The sequence below is a fragment of the Lissotriton vulgaris genome, chromosome 4_1, assembly GCF_964263255.1.
Source record: "Lissotriton vulgaris chromosome 4_1, aLisVul1.2, whole genome shotgun sequence".
In the NCBI taxonomy this organism is placed as follows: domain Eukaryota; kingdom Metazoa; phylum Chordata; class Amphibia; order Caudata; family Salamandridae; genus Lissotriton; species Lissotriton vulgaris.
In genome coordinates this window covers 816248121-816268025 of record NC_141691.1, presented here as the reverse complement: position 1 = coordinate 816268025, position 19905 = coordinate 816248121, and the positions used below count along the sequence as shown (strand labels likewise).

The window sequence follows — 19905 nt, the reverse complement described above, 5'->3', positions numbered from 1 at the left end:
AGGGGACATTATTTTACCGAATCGGTAAAATTACCGAATCGGTAATTTTACCGATTCGGTAAAATAAAAAATCAGAAATTTTACCGATTCTGACACACCCAGATGTAGGTGGGACTCTTCAGAGGCCTTACCGAATCGGTATTTTACCGTCAAATCCAATTTGATGGTAAAATACCGATTCCGGTGTGCATGCACATGTGTGCATGCACACCTATGCCATGTAACAGGCAGACCTGCCCTTAGGGCATATATGCCTGCCACATGGCACCCAAGCCTGTTTTGGGGGTACCAGAGGGTGTCAAAGTGACACCCCCTGCACCCTTGTGAAAATCGGTATTTACCGATTCGGTAAATACCAAATCGGTAATGCCTATTCATTCCTATGGGCTTCAAAGCCCATAGGAAAGAATGGGCATTACCGATTCGGTATTTACCGAATCGGTAAATGCCGAATTCTTCCGAATCGGTATTCCAGCACATCTGGAATACCTACATATCCACCCCTTAGATTTACCGATTTTTAATTACCGAATCGGTAAAATTCGGTAATTAAAAATCGGTAAATCTATTTTACCTACATCTGGCCCCAAGTTTTGACTGGATACGAGACTGGATCACAACTTTTAGATCAGAAGTAAGAATGAAAGATTTTACATACATGCTTAGCACAAGATGTTACTGGACAAGCTGTTTCATGGTCTTGATGTGAAGATTTTTGATTTGCTCACTATGGTTAGGCATATTAAAGGGAAATACCTACAGAGAAAAACTGATAAAACACATTTGGATAGGGGACTGAAGGTGTTTGAGGCAATCAGAATGAATTGAGTCTTATGAGCAAGTGTTCGTACATCCATATTTTCATTTTAGTAAAACTAGAAATTCATTTAGTAATACTATACTAGAAGGTAACTTTTTAATACTACAGTGTATCATCAGCACATTAGTGGAACTCAGTGCTGATATCTGACAGACCTCATATACAGATTGAAAAGCACATGATCTAGAACACAGCCATGCAGGACGCCAACAAAACAGTTGAACAAGGTGAGAAAACTCTTTACTGAACTTCGGTAGAGAGAAAACTAAATGTTGGCTGTTTTTTTCCGTTTTATAAAATATGACAAAGTTACATCTGTATGTGTTATTTATGACATGAGGTTAGATTAATCTACTGTTCAGGCCTGGTTTGGAAAAGATGAAAATAAAATATACATTAGATTACAAAGACAAACATTCTCAAGTGGATTTGCTTTCTTTTTCACATTAATGGTCATCTTCCTCATACTGAGCACATCAAGCAAACATGAGCTGCTAGAGTGTACACTGTATTTGCAGCAGAAATGTAATACGGGTTGCCCTCCAGCTTGCCATTTGAATTGTTCAGCAGCGCTTTGCACTTGTCCAGTAATGCCACCAAGGATCCTGCTGAGACCATACAGGCACTGAAATTGAGCATCCTCCCCATCTCACATGTCTACATAGCACTGGCCTGTTGTTCTGGTTGCGGCATGGGGAGAGATACCATTGGAAAGGATAGCTGGAGGCGAGAAATGGCAGTTATTCACAGCAGGTCCCTGATAACTTCAAATGTATATGTCTGCCCCAAGGTACTTTAAAACCTTGTAAAAAGGTCTGAGCAACAGAGTGTATGGGAAAGTGGGAAATACTGAGTTTCATTTAAAACGGAATGTGAGTCTCGCTTCCTCCAGCTTTTTATACCTCGCTGGCTTCATCTCAGACACAGAACACTGTTTAATATGTTGTGCAATGCATGTGTGATTATACTCAACTCCAGCTTACTGAATCCTAAAAAAACGTCAAGAGGTGCAACACAAGGAGACTACTTAGATATGATGATCTAATCTAATATATTCCCGCTCCATCTATAATGCCGCCCACCAGCAGACATCCCATAAGACGGTGCATTGCTTAATTTATGAGGGGCCCAAGCTTCTTCTGAGAAGCCTGCTGGCGATGCCGATTTATGTCGGGGTTGATGAATACCAAAAGCTGCCCAGGTTTGCTTTCACCTCTTGTCTCTTTCTTCCACCACCCTACACTTCCTGTATCTTTATCTCACTACTGCAGGTTCACGTTCACCTTTGCTTCCTCGCATTGTCAATGTTTTTCTGTCTTATCCTCCGCTCCCTCTTTCTGCCTTTGTCCCTCTTGCTGTGTATCAAAGTCTGATGATGAAAAGCAAGTCCCAAATATGAGTGTGGATGCCCGCCCCCCTACTGAAACATCATGTACACATTAGGTGCACAGTATATGCATATGTGGAATGCAATTGTGGTTACTGAAACTTAAAGCTCATATAGAAGGGTTGCTGCACATTAATCCAAAATGGCCAGAGCAACCTCAGATTTTCAGATCATACAGATGAGATATATATATCTTTATGGCAATAATTCATGCAACTGATAATTATCCTGAAAATGTGACTGGTACTTATGTCCTAAAAGATCTCTTTACATCCATTAAAAAAAATCTGCTGTTCATTCAAGCTTTAAGATTATACCAGTAGTCTCTGTATCTCTAGCATGAAGCCAAGAGCAGTTTTGTATCTCAGCCTCGTTCAAGTTCGGGCTGTGCCAAATTAAGGGATACCAGCCTTCACTCACTCGCTAAGGTTCGCACTGCAGACTGTGACAACATGCATGTTAAAATCCATATGTTTATAGCTCTGCACATGGAGAGTGGAGACAAGAGAATTGAGAGGAGTTGCACAGTCAAGAATGTCGAGCTAAAACCATGTGGGTGGCGGAGCGGAGAGTGCTGTCGTTATCAAACAGATTTGTATTGCTTGTTGATGAGTCTGTCTTGTTACTCATACTTAACAATCAAGTTCTCAGTGGACTGTGTGACTTTGGATATTCACCACAACTACAGTCATTAATTCAGATTTCTGGTACAGCCCGATAAACATTTCCGGAAGCATGTTAGCATTTCCCAGTAGTTTTGTGAGGCTGCCAACAAAATCCTGCAATAGCAATTACTCTACTGCCTAGAAGCCCTATAAAGCATGTGAGCAGCACATAATCTTTGCATGACACAATTGTCATTCCTGGATCAAAGCGTTGTTTCCAGGCACGGGTAGGGATGTTGAGGCTGGCGGGTTCTTACCCTTTTGACTTTTGTGGACACCTACTGATTCACTACTGGAAGCCAGGGACCCCCGCCTAAAGAAATTCTATGATTTGAACCTAAAAGCAATACACAATATAGAAACAAGTATACATCAAACAAATAAAGAAATCATTAAATATTTTATTTTAATTTCATTTTATCAAAAAATATACAAAAGACAAATTTATAAATTTTAATTGGAAGATTGTAGCTTTCCAAATATTGGCTTTATTTCTAAGACAGGGCAATATGTTAGACTTTAGCAGGTCTCTGTCTTTTTTGTTCATAATACATGCTCTGTTTTTGTATAACGAGTGCTTCAGTTAAAACAACCATCTGTCCATCTTAGATTCTGCCTGTTGTAACTGCTCCATCAATAAAGTTAAGGTTCCCACCTTAATTTTATAGCAACCAATTTTAAATTCCTACACATTTACAGAGTGAATGCTCAATTTTACATTTCTTTTTTATGTATGTATACTTTATTAATTTGCGGGTATTATTAATTTTACAAACAGTGGTCGACTTCCAGGTAGACATAGTGGACTTCCACAGACCCAAGGAGTCCATGTTAAGAACTGCTGTTCTAGGAACGAACTAGACCAGTGTTTCTTACCTTTTGACTTCAGTGGACCACACTTAAACATTACTGAAACCCGGAGACCCCCACTGAACCATTACTTGATAATTTTAACCTCAAAATAATATTTTGAAAATACAGACACTGCATTCACCAAATATACAAATGATGAAATATTTTATTTAATTCACAAACAAATATAACAAAATCTAAATGTTAATGGGATGGTTGGAGCTTTTCTAAATTCAACTGAGGTCACTCATTTATTTTGAGAGTTTTATAGAGCGCGAACAAGATCCTGGCGGATATCAAAGCGCTATACAAACAATACTTGTTACTTTTAGAGTAAATAAGAGCAAGTCCAACCATATTTACAAAGCAAATTATCAGCATAGTAAAATGTAACATAAAAAAAGTCTTCTGTTTGTGAGCGCGTGTGCATCTCTTAACATGGTTTCAGTAGCAAAGTCTTCTGTTTGGGAGCACATGTGCATCTCGTAACATGGTTTCAGTAGCCCATACTCATGTGAATTTGGCCATGAGGATGGATTTTACTTCCTTTTTAAAAGAGGTTGTGGACTTGTTAAGTCTGATTTCTGGGGGTAAGTCATTCCAAATTCTTGGCGCCATCTCAGAGAAGGATCTGTTATAAGTTTTTTTCTTATGGAATTTTTGTGGTTTCAGTAGTAATTTTTCTGCATTTCTTGTGGATCTAGACCCACCCGAAATGGTCAGTTTCTGTGACAGGTAGCTAAGTGTTTTGTGAAGCATAGCTCTGTGCGTCATGCATGCAATGTTCAGCTGAATTCTCGCTTCCAGGGGTAGCCAGTTCAGGGATTGAAGGTCCGGGGAGATGTGGGAGCTACGTTTTGACCCAGTTATGAGTCATTGCTGCGGCATTGATTGAAGCTCTTAGCGGTGCAGTTGACGCTTTGGGTAGGCCACAGAGCGAAACGCATCCATATTCCACTCTAGGTATCACCAGTGTCTGAACTGCGTGCTTGAAGTCATTGTGAGGTAGGAAGATGTTCAGTTTTCTCAGTGTGTTTATTTGGAAGTTTGCTCCCTTGGTAGCACTACTAATATGTTTTTGCATGTTGCGGTTACTGTCTAAAGTTATTCCGAGTGATTTCGCTGAGTCCACGATGGTAGGTTGAACGCCGTAATATGTTTGATCCAATATTGCATTTTGGGGATTTGGGCTGGAGGAGCTATTAGTAGGAATTCAGTCTTTAGGGCATTTAGTTTGAGATGATTTTCTGCCAGCCACGTTTGGTTATTCCTAAGCGCTGTATTTAGTAGTTTGACGTCCTCTAGGGTGTGGATCTTGAGGTATAGTTGTGTGTCGTCTGCATACATGAGATATTGCACGTTAGAGGTTTGTAGAATTTCGGTGAAAGGTTCCAGGAAGAGATTAAACAGTGTTAGAGGATAGTGCAGATCCTTGCGGAACTCCCAAAGATACTGGGACGGGCTTGGACAGGCTGTTATTGACTTTGATTTGTTGTGTCCAATTTTGGAGAAATGATGTGAACCAGCTTAGTACTGCCCCAGAAAAACCCATTCTGTATTTCAGGAGGTCTAACAGGTTTTCATGCTTGACCGTATCAAAGGCCGAGGAGAGGTCAAGTAGGATGAGTAAACAGGATCCATTTTGATCTAGTATTTGCAGTGCATCGTCAATAATGTGTGTCATGGCCGATTCAGTGCTATGGTCTGCACGGAAACCTGATTGGTGTTTGTTAAGAAGGTCAAAGTGATCAATGTGCTTCGTAAGCTGTAGATGCACACATTTTTCCAGCAGCTTGGCTAGAGTAGGGATATTGGAGATAGGACGATAGTTGTTTAGGTCCGTGGGGTCTGCCGTGGGCTTCTTTAGAATGGGTGATACCAGGCCTACTTTGAGGGTATCTGCGATGCATCCTTGTTGAAGTGAACTGTTTATGATCTTGGACCAGAGAGGTAGCAGCAGTGGAGTAAGGTCTTTGCTGGAAGCGGGTCAGAGAAGTGGTTGGCTGGGTTCAATGCACTGAGTATTTTGCCTATGGCCTCTTCGGAGTAGGTGGTAAATGACTAACAGTCTGCATCATTTCTTAGGTTAGGCTTAGATGTGAGTTGACCTGGCGCGGTTAGGGGAGCTGGATGGGTTTGTGTATTTGATCTTGCGTATAAGGTTAGATCCTTTAAGAGGTCATTCTTGATGGTGTCGGTCTTCAAGTTGAAGAAGGTGGAACATTCTTCACAGTTTGGCTGCAGGCATTCTGTGACTTGTAGCCGGTGAGGTGCCTCCTTGGATTGGGTTTTGATCAGTTCAAAGAGTTTTTTGGTATGATTTCTTGCCTGGTCAAGTTGAAGGCTGGAAAAGTCGGCTTTAGTGCGCTTGATCTTTCGGAAGTATGCGTTTCTCTTTGTCCTGAGATTCTTGAGGTGGCTGGCGGATGGCATAGATCTCCAGGCACGTTCCAAAGTTCTAAGCGAACGCCTGTCCTCGTTAAGTATACCATTGTACCAAGGTTTAGAATCTTTCAGAGAGACTCTTTTTAGTTGTAGAGGTGCTACCTCGATTATTATTGATGTCATAGTCGAGAGGTAGTGGATGGTGAGATCCTGTACTTTGGAGGATCCTGCAGGGGGCAACAGTTGGTTGTAACAGGATGGAGGCAAGGTGTTGGGGTTGAGTTTTATCAGGTCTCTTTTCCACACTTTTGGTCTTGTGGATTGAGTCGAATTCAGTTTCACTGTTTCCTTAATGGTGAAGGTGATGATGTGATGGTCCGACCAGTCGCAGGGTAGGATCGACTTTAGCTGAATGTAGTCTGTTTTAGAGATTAATAGGTCCAGAGTTGAACCTTTTTCGTGTGTTGGGCTGTTGCAGAATTGCGTTAGGTGTAGAGCAAATAGGAAATTCTTGAGACTGTTCACTGCTGTATCGTTAGGATCATCCCAGTGGAGCTTGAAGTCTCCGAGGAAAATTTGGGGGTTTTGGATACCATGTCCATGAAATGTTCGGTGAAGGCGAGGTTCTTGCCTGGTGGGTGATAGATGACGTGCAGAGAACAGACAGGTTTGCCCTTGCTATTGATGTCCAGGCACATGTATTCGCATGACTGAAATGATGGGGAGATGGCTCTGTTTACTGAGATATTACTACGATGTATGCAGGCGATCCCACCCCCGACTGCTCCCATGAATCAACCTGAGGATACTAACTTAATTTGTAGACTCCGATTTCAAATTCCTTCACATTTACAGAATGTTTAAAAAATTTTATTGTACATTTTACTTTATTATTTTCTTTATGTACACGTCAGTAATCTGTTAATATTATTTAATTTTATATGCAGTTGCGGACCCCGTGAGTTGGCTTCTCAGAACCCTAGGAGTCCCCGGCCCAGTAGTAAAGAACCACTGAACTAGACAATAAAACAATGAGATGCATTACACATTTTGTCTACTACCTTCTCGCAGTGGCATAAAATTCCAATGAAAAACATAGGCTAAGCTGGATACATATAAGTAGAGAATATATGCAATGACAACATTTTGTTAACAAGTGGGTACTGTCAATCAAAAAACATGACAGGTGACAACTCAAATCGTCCATCTTTGGAATTTATTACTGATGGCAAGGCAAGCAACCCCTTTACATTGTTTATTTGCTGTTCTGAGGGCTAATATGAGCTACATCACAATATCCGGCCTCCTTTGACATATAATGTGCTTCACTACTTGTATTAAAGTTGCCATTGACATGTCCAGTACATCGACTGCCTCCCTTAGCTACCTGTAGTGTTCACGGACAGGTGATACTCCAAATTGGCTATAAATGCACCACAATTGCTTCTTCTTCTCTCAGCATTGTGGAGGGAACACTGGTACAAAGAGTGACATTAGCAGACCACAAGATAAACAAAACACTAGAAGCATGTAAAAGAGGTACGGTTTCTCAGCACTGGCATCAGAAGGCTCTCAGTCCAGATTGGATTAGGAGAATTTAAGTTCCCAAAATGTTGGTTCTCTTAAGGAATATATTCTTATAGACACCCATCAAAATAAGCAGAGAAGACAATGGGCCCACTTCTTATGGTAGGAATACATCAATCAATATACAAAAGCCAATATCTCATCGAAATTGCCCAAAAATAATACATTCTAGTGTACCGACCACACGTTGTTTGCCAGTGCTTTTTATGTTGACAAGTGGGAAGTCAAGATACCATTATGGGCAGTGCACACATTGTGGGTGGTGTGGAGCCAAAAGCACAGCACAAAACATCAACAACATGCGAGTGACTTCTTCTGAAATGATTATAAACCTTAAGAGAAAATGTTAATCAGTTGCCTTCGGGGATGGAGGTAGCTTCTGCTTTAGTATCCATGGGGGCGTGGCAAAACCTACTTTCAGAGTTACATAAGTTCTCTGCAGGCAATCGAGAGACCAGTGCATGAGGAATCATGGAGATGGAAGCAAAGATGCAAACATATAATTGTTAAACAACAAACCTACATGACTACCAGAGTAGAAGAATTTTCACAGACAAAGCGAGCAGCTACGGATTCTGCAATGACATAAAACTAAGTACCGAAAGTAGAAAATGCATTCTGGGAAATTTCGGATTTTGAGGTCTTAACCCTCAGTCTCCACCATGCAAGTGAATAAAAACTGAACAAACGTTCTGGAGCTTTTTGAGAGGTTAGAAATAGGTCAAGGAAACTCAACATTTACCAATGCACCAAGTGCACTTTTTAAATGTATACATGCAACTGAAACCAAGTGAGTGTAACAGACAATACCTGGTCAGTCTGTTGCAGAATGATGCATAGCACACCTTTTGAATGTACATCTCCACTATTGTTGAGATGTGTATGTGTGAATGGTGTGTGGAGAGGGTGATAGTGTGAGACATTGGAAAGGGGTATGGCATTGTTCTAGTTATGGTGGGATGCAGGCTGGACAGCGGTCAGACAATGGTCAGAAAGACACCTCTGAAATTGGGAAGCCGTGCAGACCTACAGAGATGGGCGGGCACTGATGGTTGAGCAGAGGAGCACAGCAGTGTAGGCCAGGACTCTTATGTTGAGCAAGCATGGCCCGTAGAGAGAGGCAGCATAATGTTATTAAAGTAGCAGAAGGTAAGAGATGAGCAGGACACTAATACTAAAGAGAAAGTGCTGTTGAAAGTGCTAATGGTATGAGTTGTAATGGTATGCGTTGTAATGCCTGCGTTGTAGTGACATGTGATGTATGCCATACGATGTAGTGTCATGCGTTGTAATGCCTGCGTTGTAGTGACATGCGTTGTAAATGATGTTGCGATGTAATGACTGTGTTGTAAGTGTAGTGTGATGTAATGGTTGCGTTGTAAAGGATGTTTCCCATGGGTGTTGCGGTGGAATGCCCACAACAATACCCATTGCCTGCCCCTTTGCTGCAGGGGTCTGCTGCGGTAAGGGGCATATTTTCAATGTGGCATTAAGCTACGCTACGTGGCTTAACACCACCTTGTAAATATGGGGTAGAGAGCAACGCCACCGGAGCATCAGAAAAAGTGATGGTCCAATGGCGTTAGGACCTGGTAAATATGCACCTTAATCACACAAAAGTATCAAGAATAAAGCTCCAGTCCTGTAGGTTCTCTGAAACTAGTATGACTGCTTCTGTTCCCAAGAGTTCAGCAGATCACACTCGCAATCTTCGAGGGCATAAAGTAGGGAATGAAACAAGATTTAAGGAGTGCCATTCCTTGATGCTATTGAAGTAATCCATCACTGTGACAAAAAGCCCAATATGGAGAACACCAGCCTGACAACATTAGCTGCCAAATTTCCATCTTGGGTGAATCTTATAATGATTAAATACCTTTTCCATGAAAATCCAAAGATTTTTGTGGAAAAGCACTTCTAGATTTTGATCCTCATCTGGTATAAACAGAAACATAAAAAGTAGCTGTAATTCATCTTACTACTCATAATATTTTAGGACTTGTAAGAATTAATATTTCACAAAAAAAGAAAGATTTTAAACAGAAAATAGAGGGCTCCATAAAGTCTACCATGACCCAGTGAGAGAATACAAGAAGATAGGAAGACATACAAGAAGAAAATGACACGATTAAATGAAGGGCCAAAAAAGACAAGTTAAGTACAGCAGAAATTTAAAAAGGGAGTGTAAAAGTGGAAGAGGAAAACCTCTTTTTCCCCTGAACAAAGAAAAAAATGAAAGACTTTTACGAAGGGAGGGAAAGGAAGTGCTGCAGAGAGCATATAGGCTTTGTGATTGAAAGGGCAGGGGAGTGCGTGGGGACCGGCTAACCATACCCTCAGACCACCTCCCATAAAAAGAGAACAGTTTGAGCAGGGGTGTAAAAAGAAATACAAAAACAAACGATGTTTAAAAAAATTCTCCAGGGCTAACATTCATCATATTAGTTTTGTCAATCTGGTGAACTCCATTAAAGGTGAAAACGTTGTGGGAACTGACGTAAAAGGGTCATCAGAACTGGTTTCCACAAGTTAGTTGTTCATTAGGAGTGATCTTAATCCATTATCTGGAAAAGGATGTCAGTTTTCCTCTTACCGGAGAAACATGCTGGAGGATGACTACCAGAGACTCTTCCACCACCATGGGGAGGTGAGCTTCAATTATTAAAGGATTTCACAACTGCATTGTGGATCAAAACCTATGCTTGTTGTTTTTTGTAGATTTTTAATTACTCTTGAAGGTTGCAAATACTTGGGAGACCGTAAAAGATCCTTTTCATACAGGTGGAGATATTACAATTTACAGCAATTGGCTTAGCTGTAATCATGCTTGTTTTGCACTTCCATACCACCTCACTGATCACGGATGAGGACATTTTACCATCAAATGGCAGATTCACTGCTTTGCTGAGGATCTCTGACTGAAGGTTGTATGTATGAATACAGGAATCTCTGCACCAACAGAGCAAGACAATAATGGCCCTTGCTACTGCATATATAAGATTGGTACTTATTTGCAGATGCTGCAATGTGATCGCCTTGCCTTCTGACAATCAATATCATCTAGAGGGAGGAACCAGGCCTTGTGAAGTTAAGCTTCTAGTCTGGCTCAGGCAATACATTTTTGTAAATAAGTCATAAATTACATGTACAGCAGAAGAAGAAAGGGTTTGAGAAGATCAATTGATAATCAAAACTGCAATTAAGAAACACTCATTCCAAGAACGGAAAACAGTCCAAAACAAAACAAAACCATCCATAAATAGGAAGCTCCAGAGCAACCAGCCCAGCTTCCTGCCTGATGGAAGCTTTTAAGAGGTTGAGCTCACCTGCAAGAAGTGATGTTTCATATAGAGAACATCAAACACACTTATAGTGATATCGCCTTTTTCTGGTCCTGCCTGCTGGCTCAGGCAGTTAGCAAACAGTTGTGTAGGAAGGGGAGCAGAAAAATAGAACAATGTATTTACACTCTTTATCGCCAAGCCTTAAAAGACTAATTTGTATCTTGTCTCATTTGTTGATGCAGGGGTAGCAGCTCCTGAAAAAATTGCATAGTTCATGAAACTTACAATATCTTGTAATCCATGTGAAAACAAAATTGTAAATAATGTTAGGCACCCAAATTACTACAGATGTAAGGGGTGTTTTAAGATTCTTAAAGTTTAGTAGGAGTCTTGGGTATTTGCTTTCTGGCTTGTGTTTATTGACTGACGATAGATTGTATTCAGGAGAGTGTAGGGGTCTTCAGCCATCCAGCTCCTTAGCGACTGTCAGAAAGCCTAAAATAGGTCAAAAGATAAAGGATAAAGATGAAAACCTTACTTGCAGCTGTGTTTCTCCTAAACCAGAGCACATCTTTACAAGGGTTAGATAATTCAAATTAAATCAAACCAAACCCAATGTTTATTTCGGTTAATACAGGTGTAAACAACTTGGTGGCGAAAGAGGGAAGGTGACTGCCACTAAAATCTTAATCGGAATGTTGAAAAGGCAACGTTTTAATTTTTCCCTTTAGCTGCGGTAATGAATTTTCAAAGAGCACATCCCTTTATTCTCTAACATTACTTTTCTATTTAATTAACAGGTGATTATTTTGCAAAGAAACCAACGTAAAGGAAACAATTGTTTCACTAAAATAGTTTTAAAAATACCAATCAGAGAAAATACTAATACAATTAAGACAATGTGTGCCCTATGCAATGTTGGCAGGGCAACGAGGTAAGCATTTAAAAAACAAACCCACCATATCTATTTCCCTGTAGAACGGCCTGCTTGCCCACTTTCAGCCCGGTTTAACTTCCCTCGGGCTGTGGAGTCTCTAAGACTTGTTCAATTTGAAAGATATGTGGCCAATGTAGCAGGTGAAGAGTCACGCTGCTGAAAAGGAGCATGGAAAGATACAAGAGCATTTTGGCTAATCTGGTTTGTAGGACAAGTGGGATGGACCCCCAAAAAAGAGGGCACTGTGAACAAGGCAGAGCAGTGTAACTAAGGGTGGAGGTGAGGTCAATTGGCTAAGTTGCTGATCTTGTAACTTGGAGACCTTGGTTCTTTCCAAAGCTTTAATACTTGGCCAACATTGTGCTATACTGGCAAACTACAGGATCTCTTTGTTCTTTAAATGGCAAACATTGTTAAAGTAATTAAACAGTTTTTTAGACTCTGTTCAGTGGACCCCAGGGCAGACAGGAGTTACTGGCCCCCTCCCATGGTGGCTGAGGCTGCTTGCCATTGGTGTCCTGGAGTGTTGTCAACTATGGCTCTGGAAACTGAGCTCTTTCCGTACTGGACTCTCAGGGAGGCAAAGGCAAGCAGCCACAGTCTTCTAGGGGAGATAGTATGGGCATGCATACATTCAGAACTCAACAACCAACCAAAAGACACAATAACTTTACTGTCCAATCCAGAACTTGTCTATTAGAAATAAAGTACTTGTAATTCACACCGCAGTACCAAATACTCCAGTATTCAATCAAGTATACAGGGCAGACATTTTGGTTCCAAAATGGAGCTTCACCCGTTAATTCTACTTATGCTAATTCCACCTGGGTGACCCCTTAGTAGCCTACCGCCTACCCCATCGGTTAGGGCAATAGAATAAGTCATGCTCAGATGCAGTGTCAATTACCCCACAGGTCAAATGCACACACACTTTATATTTCTGAAGGTTCTCCTGGTGGTGTAGTGGGAAAAGCGTTTAGTGTCATATACCCCTCTTGATTTGATCTGGTGGCCTTGCACCCTCCCACAGGAGGAAGGCTGCACTGTTTAACAACAGTCTCAAGGGCCAACAAGGAGGCCAGATGTGTCTGTGTCTCCATACATGCAGCCACTGAGCTCAGTCCAGTGGTGAGCAGCGGCCCTGGCGCTTATGTGCAAGAGTGCACCCGGCTGCTGGGACTCTGTCCCCCCATGGGATGGGAGTTAGCCCTGACTGGGCTACTTGACCAACTTAAGTACAAGCCCTGACAGGGGTGGTGCAGTGACCAGAGCAGGCACCACAGTAGTGGTAGCCCAGATCAGGCCAGTATAATCACCACAATAGTTATAACATCAATTGGATCGATCCAGGCAATTGCAGCCCCAATCAGACTGATGGAGGAAGTTGCAGCGCTGACCTGCCCAACACAGTCAGTTGTAGCCCCAAACAGGATGATGCACTTACAAAGGCTGTAAGCCGTTTTTGCCAAGAACCTTGTCTCAGGGATCAAGGGAACACTTTGCAGCACAGATAGCTCCAGGCTTCGTTCTCAGTTAGTAACTCTGGATATCCTTAGGCCCCTGTGACCTTTTTAGCATCTCCTCCCGGACAGCACCCCTTTTGCCGAAACAGGCGGGCGGTCCCTCTCTCAACAGGCATGCAGGCTTACAGGCAGCAGTCAGACTCTCAGGGGCCGAGTCACCAAGGGTCACCACACCATTGGGGAGGCCATGTAGTCATAGCAGGGGGCCTGCACTCGTGGAAGGGTCCCCACACTTGTGGCGAGACCTCCGCAATGAGTAATGGCAGAGTGGAGTTCACCTCACCAGTGCAGGCCCCCCACAAAACGAGTGCAGAGGCCCTTTGTGAATTGGGCCCCAAGCTCCTCAGGCATATACTGCTGTCTTTAGGTGATGTCCCCTCAGCTCTGGGAGACTGGCTGTCCGGCAGGCACCAGCTGTGGTCACACAGAAGGCCTTACAGTACTCTACAGAGCACTCCCTTCATGGTTAAGAAGTACTTGGAACTGCAACCAAGTGGGGTGGTTTGGGTTCCACTTTTATACACATCTTTTACACGGGGTAAGTGGATCCACAGTTTCCAACTTCAAGAACCAATTTGGGGTGATTCTCTTTTCTATGTCTTACTTAGGCTATTCTCCAGACACTCTTTGCATAGAGTGATGCTTCTCATTGCAGGTAAGCACAGGGACGGGCTTCAAACCAAAACACCCATTAACTCAGGTGCAATGAAGTGTGAGGTTTCTGCACCTGTCTGTCATCAGCCTCACTGGAACAGTAATCAGGTATAAGGCAAAAGGTCAGTCTAACCTAGAAATGTCCTCATCTAACACAGCAGAATTTTCAGTCTCACCCTTCACCTCTACCGTGAACCAAATGGCAGTGCTCAGAAAAAACTACTCAGCAGCCCCTTGAAAACTCACATATGAAGCCTTTCTAATGCAGACATGCTACAGGTACACGCCACGTGATATACACATAGAATGAGAGCACAAGCTTCTGCGTACACACATAACAGCTGAGCTTTACATAAGCGGCACACACTCATAACCCAGATAAAAGGTCTGATTACTCTACCAATCTCAAAAACACGGTATTCAGCCACCACTACTTTATGTGTTATACCCAAGAGAGGGACACCAGTCCTCAGCCTGCTATGAAGGCATGCTTGGTGTGCCTCTCCAAATCACAGGACAGGTCCAAGACCTCACATTGTCAGAAGCTTTCGGCATTCCTGTGCCGGAGCAGACTCTCATGTGCGGCAGGAGGGGGCCGAGAAGGTAGACAATAAGAGGCCCACAGCTTAGCAGGTAGCTGCTTGCCGTTCCAGTTGTTTGGGCCTGCAGCTTCCTGCTGTCACGTCTCTTACCTGACTTCTGATTGTTCCTCACGGTTCTCTGCATCCTTTTTCGGCATCTCCTGTTGTGTAGATTTCATCAGTGGGACTTTAGTTTCAGTATTTCCTGGTGATCCTTCCTCCGCTCTGCTCCTCGATCAGGATCTCTTGCTGACGCACCTCAGAAATCGAGGAAAGACAACGCAAAGGATCTAAGTCGCAACTGACAGCGATTCAGTAACGTGTTAGCACGCTTCTGGATTCCTGTTAAAGACTACAAAAGCAATACTTATCTGACTTGTGCCTGAAGTGTAACACTGTTGTATCCTGAAGAAATCTTGTGCTTGCTTTCATCTGTGGGGGATACAAACATTAGAGCCAACATCAGTGATATTTGAGGACTGGGTTTTGTTTCACACAATATCTCATGGAGCTCTAAGCATAACTATTCAGTTACCAGGCTTGTTCATTTTTGTTTTGATGACCATGAGATGGCAAAAAACTAAGCGCCGGACGTAATGAATTTAGATCATATATAATTTGTTCCCTTGTTTATACTTTGTACTTAGCCACCCAGCAATAAGCCTGTTTCGAAGATGTAAAGATTGTAAGAGGTAAGGCATTATAAAGTATATTCAATAACTCAGGGAGCGTAATGATGATGCTGATTCCTACATATCAGTCTTTCTGTCTTTCACCCGTAAATATGTGACATTACCAGTTGGCCTTGTTATCACCACTGTAGACGGAAGAGGAGTTTCCAACAGGTGCAAGAATATAAAGAGATGCATTACAGAAATATATAGGGACTTATCTTTAGGTGCCTTTCCTATATACATTCTTGTTTCTATTACAACAGGAAAAGCCTTAGGCAGGACTTAATAGGCGTAACCCCTGCAACGCAGTCATCAGTGGATGCTCACATTTTCTTTCTCTCATCCCTTCCCCTCTTCCCCATCGGTGGGATTAGCTTTGGCTTAGTTTGGGCCATCTCAGTCGATAAGCAAGTTGGGACCTTGCATCGTGACTTCCTCTCGCCCCCGTGGAAAATCACGGTGAGATTCTGGCAGTGACAGGCCTAAGCCTCTGCAATCAAGCTAGGTTAGCATGATTCTATGGTGAAAATAAATGTCAGGATACCAAATGCACATCCAGTAGGGCACACAGGTCAGGGGTTTACACACACACACCATGCAAGGGACATTCCCATCTCAAAGTTTGTACAGTGTTCCATCTAAAGTTGTTCCAATTACGTGCTCCTATCCATTCATTCAGAAAATCTTAGATTCTGCAATCAGGTTTCAAGTGGGCCCTACACCATATTATGTCTTAACTATAATTGTTTTTAAATGCAGAGAATCAGATTAAGGTTTTTTCTGAAGGAAACCTTGGCTCAAAGGCAGAAAATTGGAGATGTCTATCCAGATTTTTAGAAGCAGCAATTTTACAAGCGTCAAAATTAAAAATATAATTGTATAACTGTAAGCCTCACAAAACAGAAACCTGTGTTTGGTCATATGCTTTCTGAAGGCTAAATCATTAACTCCTCCATCCTTGCTCTCGGTACTTCCTCTTCTGCTTTTCTCAATCTCGCTGCAGATCAGGTTTCTAAAACTACCCACTCTCTCACCACATCCACATACACATTCAGGTCTTGCATTCAATCTCTGGCCAAGCAACACCACCCTCACCGTACATTTGTCCCCTTTCTCAGTCCCATTACATCTTCTTGTGGGTGTCAAATCATATAGCAAAGCAATCATTCATTTATTATTCATAAAGCTCCCATTCATTCCTTAGCTTTAGGGACAGTCTTGGATTTCAGATTTTTTTCCAACTGATCTATGTCACCGATTTTGGATTCATATGTCAAGTTTTGGCAAAGTTCAGCTAAGACGTCTGCAGAGCCAGCTGTGCACTTGTGAACTTCACCAGCAGTATGATGGCTGAAATAAGCAGAAGGACGTCAATGGAGTGGATAAAACTGGCTGCACAACCGCTGGGATGACTCTCTACTAATTGTTGTGATATACAGCAAATGCATCGAGATTGTTCAAACCTGAAACTCTAATTGTTCATTTAAGTTTATGTCAAATGGATTTGCAGCTGCCCTAAACTCTCACAATTATGAGCAATATGAGCTTTGCAACAAACTTTGATCATGAAAGATATTTGTAATCATTCTCAAGTAGCCACAATGAAACAATGCCTCTAATTTTATCCGAACAACAATGTGTGGACAATAAAATAAACAAATCAATCCCTTAATGTGAGGCCTTTGTCAAACATAACATTTACAGACAATGTTCTTGTTCTCTTAATATTACTTAAAAAGAATGTACTCAAACAAACACAGTAGATAGAACTATGAAACTATAACCTATGCAGCAAAACAATTGCAAGCCCTTACTCTCCCTTCAGAGCACGCTCTTAGGTTTTTTGCAGGTTATTCAATCTTAGATTGTTCACTCTTGATACATGTTCTTGTATAAAACACTCTACAAACTAAATAGCACACAGACACTTCCAATAACGGAGACAATTCATTTTTGCGCAGGATCACATAGTTTAGTAATATGAGCAAAACTGTTATCAGATACTGATCTTCTGTGGCTGAAATCTTCAACTTGGTCATTTCACCATATCGCCTTGTCCCACTCTCCTCACATTCTTTCACGTGGTGGAGTCAAAAAGAGGACATGATTTAAGTGTATGTTTATAATAGAGCACTGTCTCACTGTCCACAATGGGTAAGAATGTAACGTTTTTTCGGTTTTTTTTTAAAAACAAGTCCCCTATATTTTTCTCAAATTAATATCACCGACCTGGTCGCATGTATGTTCCTCTTAAGCAACTCCATCTCCTCGCTGGTGTAAATAAAAAAATGTTTGAAGTCTCGAGTCTCTCCTTCAGCTCTCGAGGAAATGTATTTTACCATCTACCTACAACGTTGGCAGGTTACAACCACTTGACTCTTAGCCCACAAAGCCTCTTAAAAAAGAGGGGTCTTGCAAGCTTACTCACATGGTGACAAAGACACTTCGGGTGTGCCAGATTGATTCATCTTAAAAATAGGCTACACCGTTTTATGATATGTATGGGTTTTTTAACATCTCTGGCTGTACTCATAAATATTTACTGTTCTACTAATTACTGGTAATATTTATCCATATTTATTTGTTGTGTCTTGAAAAAAAAGAAATAGCAGGTACTATATTTCCACAGTATTTAAAGGATAAATGTACACACGTGGAGAAGTGTTGCTCCATGGTTAGAGCAGCAGACCCTGATGCAGTAGTCTGGGTTCAATTCCCACCTCGGCGGGTCTCGGGCTCAATTTCCTCGGACCTGATAATTCTCGCCTCGGTGCCTATTCTGATCATGAGCCCCACTCTGCACCTTTGGGCAATAGCTTGCTTAATCACTACAACGGCCCCAACAACGCTGAGGATGCCTGACTTCACCTTGGGGGTGCCCAGAAGTGGGCTCCTCACAGGGAAAGGACAGGAAGGGTTCCTCGGCGGTATTCGTACAAGCGCCGAGATGCCTCCGGGTAGTTGTACGCTATATAAGTGCGTAATTATCATTATCGTGTGGGCGCGCACACATACGTACCCCTCAATGCCACTGGGTTTTAGGGCTATGATTTACCATTAAAAAAATTACAACACTGACATCAGCTGCACTTTAGTACAAGTATATGTACACATTTACAGCTATGGAACTTTAATTAGGCAATATCTTAAGTGATGTTAACTCTGCATGCTGAGATGTCAGTAATGGTTAAGAGTGTTGCAAGTCACTAAAAAGGCAAACTCATTTCCATTGTTTCGGCATTTAAAAATGAATACAAAAATGGAAATCAACAGTTGTGTGCCTGTATTTATTTGTGATTATTAGTACAATATGGAAAACTGGGAGCCCTACTCGTTAACTAAATGTTCCATTAATTACAGAGAAGCATACTTTAAAGCCAAGAGCCTATCTCGCAGGTATTGGGAGGCATAGTTACAAAGAAATGGCGTGGAACTGTATCATTTAAAAAACACATGGATGCACAATATTCACAAGAATATGGCGCACCCCTGTATTTTCCCTTGCGCCGGTGCTAGAAAAGCTACAAAGCACCCAACGCAGACACCCTTGCACCATGTATGAGTACCAAGGAGGATGGTTTATGTGCAAGAAGGCAGCCGCGGCCCGTGGAGGGAGTGCCGGTGGGGCAGAAAGGTGGGGCGGGGGAGGGGCAGGGTGGGGGTGTTAAAAACCGGAATATGGATGATTGCAGGTAAGTAAACAATTTAATAAATAAAACGAATTTCGTAGCACGCCTTGCATCGCAAAATGTGATGCAAGGTGCACTTTGAAATTCGTTTTATCAATTAAATTGTTTACTTACCTCCAATTATCCATATTCCCGTTTTTAGCACCCCCCACCCTGCCCGCCCCCCGCCCCACCGGCACTCCCTCCACGGGCCGTGGCTGCAGGAAGGGACCCCTTCCTCCACATAAAGTAGCAGTAAAGGCAATTTGCTCCTTCTATGTGTGCTACAGAATGCAGCACACATAGTGAGAGCAAAAAACGAGGAGAAATATAAGTATTTCTCTGTATTGTGCCACTCTAACGCCTGCTTTTCAATGGCATTCGTTTTTGGCGCATCCTCAGATTTACAAATCCTTGTAAATCTGGGGCAGCGTAAAAAAGCAATGGGTGTTGCAGTGGAACGCCCACAGCAATACCCATTGCACGCTCCTTTCACGCAAAGTGATGCGTGAAAAGCGGCCGTATTTACAAGGCCATGAGAAGCCACACAGGGTGGCTTTATAAATATGGGCCAGCCCAGCGCACAGCGCCATCGGAGTGTCTAAAAAAGTGATGCTTCGGTGGCGCTAGGAGCTTGTAAATATGCCCCTGAGTTTCAGGTATCTCTCCGCTCACCCTTTTATTGACAGGCCCAGGTTCGGCTCTCATATCAGCGAAGGACCTACTGTTATTCCTCTTAGACCTCCATGCCCCCCCCCCTCCCCCCGCCTGTGTCCGAAAGCTGCTGCAGCAGTGAGCGCTTTTGATGCAAAAGCTTAAAAATACACAGGAACGCTTTGCCCAAATGTTAAAAAGAAACTCAATCAAGCAGCTGTGCAAAGCTGAAAA

The 19905-nt window shown here is 42.3% G+C and overlaps 1 long non-coding RNA gene across 1 annotated transcript in view; it reads right to left on the bottom strand.

The window, feature by feature from the left end:
- Window positions 1-3363: 3363 nt before the first annotated feature.
- LOC147722623 (uncharacterized) overlaps window positions 3364-19905 on the bottom strand; it is a 356601-nt gene continuing 340059 nt past the window's right edge. Inside the window, exons 5-6 of the long non-coding RNA XR_015309887.1 lie at window positions 14787-15107; window positions 3364-11475 (exon numbers count right to left, since the gene is read on the bottom strand). This is a non-coding gene — a long non-coding RNA (uncharacterized LOC147722623). The remainder of the gene's footprint in view (window positions 11476-14786; window positions 15108-19905) is intronic.